Source organism: Cherax quadricarinatus, chromosome 73 (genome assembly GCF_038502225.1).
Source record: "Cherax quadricarinatus isolate ZL_2023a chromosome 73, ASM3850222v1, whole genome shotgun sequence".
Taxonomy (NCBI): Eukaryota; Metazoa; Arthropoda; class Malacostraca; order Decapoda; family Parastacidae; genus Cherax; species Cherax quadricarinatus.
The window spans coordinates 893,432-898,812 of NC_091364.1; positions in this window are offsets into that span (position 1 = coordinate 893,432).

Below are 5,381 nucleotides of genomic sequence, written 5' to 3' on the forward strand. Positions count from 1 at the left end.
TTTCCGTGTTCAAGTCAATAATGTGCTTTCCCCGGACTTCGTCCAAGCTGAAGGTGTCCCTCAGGGATGTGTTCTGAGCAAACTTTTTCTCCTTGGCCTCTGTTCTTCCACCTAATATTTGGTCATCACTCTATGTTGATGACTTCACTATTGCTTGTGCAGGCGCTGACTTGTCATCTCATTACAGTTTCTCTCCAGCTTGCGGTCAACCGTGTTTCCACTTGGGCCACCACGCATGGGTTTAAATTTTCCTGTACCAAAACTCACCAAATTACTTTCACTAGACGCTCTGTCATCTCCGATCATCCTTTGTATCTCTATGGCTCCTGTATCCCTGAACGTGATACAGTCAGGTTTCTAGGCCTTCTCTTTGACTGTAGGTTATCCTGGAAACCTCACATTACCTCTCTGAAGGCAACTTGTCACAGCCGGCTGAACCTTCTTAAAACCCTTGCTCATCTTTCCTGGGGAGCTGATCGTCGAACTCTGCTTCGCCTACATTCAGCCCTCATTTTATCGAAACTCGATTATGGTGACCAGATTTATTCAGCGGCCTCTCCTGCTACTCTCTCTAGCCTTAACCCCATCCATCACCAAGGATTACGTTTATGCCTTGGTGCTTTTCGCTCTTCCCCTGTTGAGAGCCTCTATGTTCCATCCTTGTCTGATCGCCGTGATGCCCATTGCCTTTGCTATTATGTATGCTCTCACGATCTCCGCAATCCTTCCATTTATAGAATGGTCACCGATATTAGTAGACATTCTTTATTTGTTCGCTGCCCGTTTGCTCCGTCCCTTTTCACTTCGCCTACATTCACTCTTGTCTTCTCTTCAGTTACCACCTTTATATGTTCATGTAGCATCTCACTTTTCCCTACCCCCCTGGGAAGTTCCAGCTGTTCGGGTCTGTTCTTTCTCACTCCCTTGCTCGAAAGCCCAACTGCCTACGGTGGCTTCCCGCTTTCTTTTTCTTGATCACTTCCACTCTCATTCTCATGCCATTGCTGTGTACACAGATGGCTCTAAGTCTTCGGATGGCATCGGATTCGCAGCAGTGTTTCTGGACAGCGTCGTGCGGGGGCATTTACTATCTTCGGTTAGCATTTTTACTGCTGAATTTTATGCCATTCTTGCAGCACTTATTCGTATTACATCTATGCCTGTGTCATCATTTGTGGTAGTCTCAGACTCCCTTAGTGCTCTACAGGGTAAACGAAAATTTGATACACCTCACCCCCTAGTTCTTCGTATCCAACTTTGGCTACGCCGTATCTCTACCAAGCATAAAGATATTGTTTTTTGTTGGGTCCCTGGTCATGTCGACGTACAGGGCAATGAACAGGCAGACACTGCTGCGCGGTCAGCAGTACACGACCTACCAATTTCATATAGAGGTGTTCCATTTCTGGACTATTTTGCTGTAATAGCTACCCACCTTCACACCCGTTGGCAACAACGTTGGTCATCTCTGCTCGGTAACAAACTTCATTCTGTTAAACCGAGCATAGGTTACTGGCCGTCTTCTTGTCATCAGTGCCGAGGTTGGGAGACCACTCTCTTTCGCCTTCGCATTGGCCACACTCGTCTTACTCATGGGTATCTCATGGAGAGGCACCCTGTTCCTCTCTGTGAGCAGTGTCAAGTTCCAGTATCGATTAGCCACATTCTGTTAGACTGCCCTCTCTATCAACGAGCACACATAATTTACCTCCAACGTCGTCTCTGCTCTACTACTCTCTCTTTACCTTCCCTTCTTGCTGATGGACCCTCCTTTAATCCTGACTCTCTCATTGACTTCTTGACAACGACTGATTTACTCCACAAACTCTGATGATGATACCTTTCGCACTCCCCTCAGCCCTTTCTAGCTCAATCTCTTGCTGCCCTTTACCCTTCCACCATCCACTGCCCCGCTGTTCTCCGTAACCTATTACTCATGCATCTCCCTTTTGCCACCTGATGCCCTCGCTTCCTTCCTGCCCTGCAGCGCTGTATAGCCCTTGTGGCTTAGCACTTCTTTTTGATTATAATAATAATTTCTCAAGATTGAAGAAGATTGCCAAAGTATGAGGAAAATGGCAAAACCCTCCAGGATGTCACCAACCAGTTCAACAAAGGGGTCAGTCATCGACTGGAACTTGGGGAAGCCAAAGTGCACCGAAGGGATACAGCCTTTTGTCTCCAAGTACTAGACCAGACAAACAGTAATCATCATCTATAATGACTTGCAGATGCAGCTCATCAGAGATCAGTCAGTAGTTCTCAGCTACCCTGGAGTTCCAGCCTGACTTGGGGATAGCCAGAAACACCATTCTCAAGGAATAAAATCCACTAATCAAGCAGGGTAACTTTACGTGGCTACATGTTCAATTGATGATCTCTTGCTCCTAACTTTATGTCGTGAAGTTGATTTTGCTTTTTAAAGCTGTCAATTATAATCAAAAAGAAGCGCTAAACCACAAGGGCTATACAGCGCTGCTTAAAGCTGTCAAATCATCCAGTACTAAACATACACTGTTGTGAGGGCTTTCATTCCCTCGTAGTTTTGTATTAGAGTAACATTTCGTGCCTTATTGTCTAAGCACTAAGTGAGGTCCCTCTCCTTAATTTCTCCTTAGTCCACACATCAGTGACATTTCCATTTTATTTAGCTGTACTGACCTCTGACATTTTTTCACCTCATCACAATCTGCATCACTCACTGCACAAGCTCTTATTTTCTTCTCATTGTTTCTAATTGTACAGATGGTGGATTCCCTCAGACTGTAAGTGTGACTAGTCTGCATCACATGTGTACCACTTCCAGAGATATATGCTTAATCTTCTTCTTGGCATTACTAATATTCCTCTTGGGTCCCAGTTAACATTCAGAGATGAGATAAAGTTATTACAATATCCAAAATTATTTGATAAACACTGAAAAAGTAAGGTACACAAAGCTCCCAGAAAGTAAATGCAGGTGGGGTGAGTGGCAGCAGGAAAGGTAAGAGCTGCCTCTCCAAACACACTATCCCTTGGTACAACTTGGGCTGAAGGGGAAAAAAATTTAAGATTTTGCATGTTATGCGATACCATGCTGAATCCTTCACTTTCGACAGTGCATACCATTGAAAGCTTTTAGCTTGTGAAAGTTTGGCCACACTTTTTCAACTGAGCATAAATTTGCATTATATGAGTTGGCAGTATAATTAGGTTTACTGTACATCTTCATCTTGTTCACTGGTATTATTTCACAAAAAGGAAAATATAAATTGCCAAACAACTGGTAGGACATCATTGGTTCAATATGCACTGGTATTATTACACCTCTATGAATCTTATTTATGACAAGATAAAAAGGAAGCTGCAATTTAACATTACATCTTATTACACAAGCAATGTGATACAATTTAATTTTTGCATCTTCCCATAACACAGTGTGGGTCTACTTGCCTGTTAGTCTACCTGTTGATGGTGCTGTTGGTCAGTGTCCCCATGGCCCAGCCTCCTAGTTAATATAGAGTTTACACATAATTTCTTTTAATATTTCTTGCTGCATATTGAAAAAAAAAAATGTGTATGTAATCATTGATGCACATTTAAAGAAAATACCATTTACAAGTATATTTATGCATTTATGAGCTTCAATCCCTGACTCAACCATAAAATATAATTTCAAGCTTTACACATGATGATGCACAAACCTCAACAATTACAAGGGATAACAACATATGGACGTATGGCAATGAAAATTTGAAGTGATGCACCTAAGGAGGACACATCTATATTGTAGAAGTCCTCCTCGGAGCAAACCTCGTCAAACTTGTCCCATTAAGAAAAGGAGGGTAAAAAAAATGCCTTGATGCTGGTGAAATGCTCTAAACTCAAGGAACTGGGGCTACTCTTCCCTTCCTTGGATTAAACCTGATTACCTCTCATTACCCAAGTGCTATATGACCCTAGTGGGTTTAGCACTTCCCTATGAACATGATAATTTGTAACGCTTGACCCAAGGAAAAGGATGTCTACTGTATAAAGGTTTATACTTGTTTGGTTTCTCTTTTTACACCCACACTCACCAGTTATACAGCAATGACTATGTGCCTATTAAATAAAAATGTGCAAGACAACACTGCTGCTCCACAGAAAGCACAGGAATACACGATTAAGAGAAATTTTGAAAAGAGAATTAGGCTTTACAATTCTACACAATGTGTCCATGTTATACCATACCAGTGTAATATCACTTAGACCCATGAAACTATTCGCAAACTGGCTTCTCCCCCTCATTAAGTTTTAAAGAATTCTTTTGAAAGACTTGAATGCCAAAGTGGGAAACACTGTTCATAATATACAACCAGAACATTCAGCATGCCTAGTATAAATAACAATACTACACCTCTAGTTTAATATTGCTTAGAAAGGTTTGGTAATAGGCTATACATGTTTCAAGAAGAATAAGTTATTAGTCCAGAATGGCCAGAAACATTATCTTAAGTTTCCTCTCCAATTTGTTGGTCAATAATGAATAGATACACTGAACAGAGTTGATGAGTAGGTGCTGGGATGTGGTTTTAAGAGGCATGAGTAAGTGATTGTAGTAAAAGGAAAAGAGTATACGAGAAAGATCAAAGTGGTTATAAAAGAAAAGATGCATGCAAGAGTTAAGAGCAACTGTTGAAACTTGACTAGTGAGAGAGAAAGCGTTGCTAGTTCAGTCTAGTATTGTGTGGGTTTATGAGTGTAGTGTGTCAAGTGTGCAAAGAAGCTTGTGGATCTAAGATGGAAGCTAAATTGCTGGTGGAATGATGGTGAAAATGGAGAGAACATTATATTTTTTTTTTATATAAAAATGAAAAACCTGTATGGGTCATAACCCAGAGAAGGTATAAGCTGTAAGGGTAGGGGTTAGTGGAGTCGAGAGAAAAAACTGTCGCATTAAGAGATTTCTGCAACACAAATAATAAAAGGTGGAATGTATGGAAACGGAAAAATAATAAAAGGGGGAAAGTATGGAAAAGGTCAAAATGAACAACGTGCAAAAAAAAAAAAAAAAAAAAAAAAAATGAACAGGGAGCAAGACATCCATAAATTTTTCTGAGAGCGTGTTTCAGGAAGAGGAAAAAAAAAAGAAAAGTAAATTGGTCCGTCTATTAATAATAAAATGCTTAATAAGGAATTACTGTGAAAGTTTTATCTCTTGTATCATTTGTTAAGTATACTGACAATGCATAATAAGAGAAGATATTCAGTAACTGTTAAGAGTAGATGATGAAATGGACCTAGGAATATATCACCCTCAACCTGTCCTCATGAAGGGCACATAAATAGTACCATAACAGCAACACATGCTAAGCTTGCAAATTAAATGACATTTAGGAACGCAGACAAAAAAAATAACA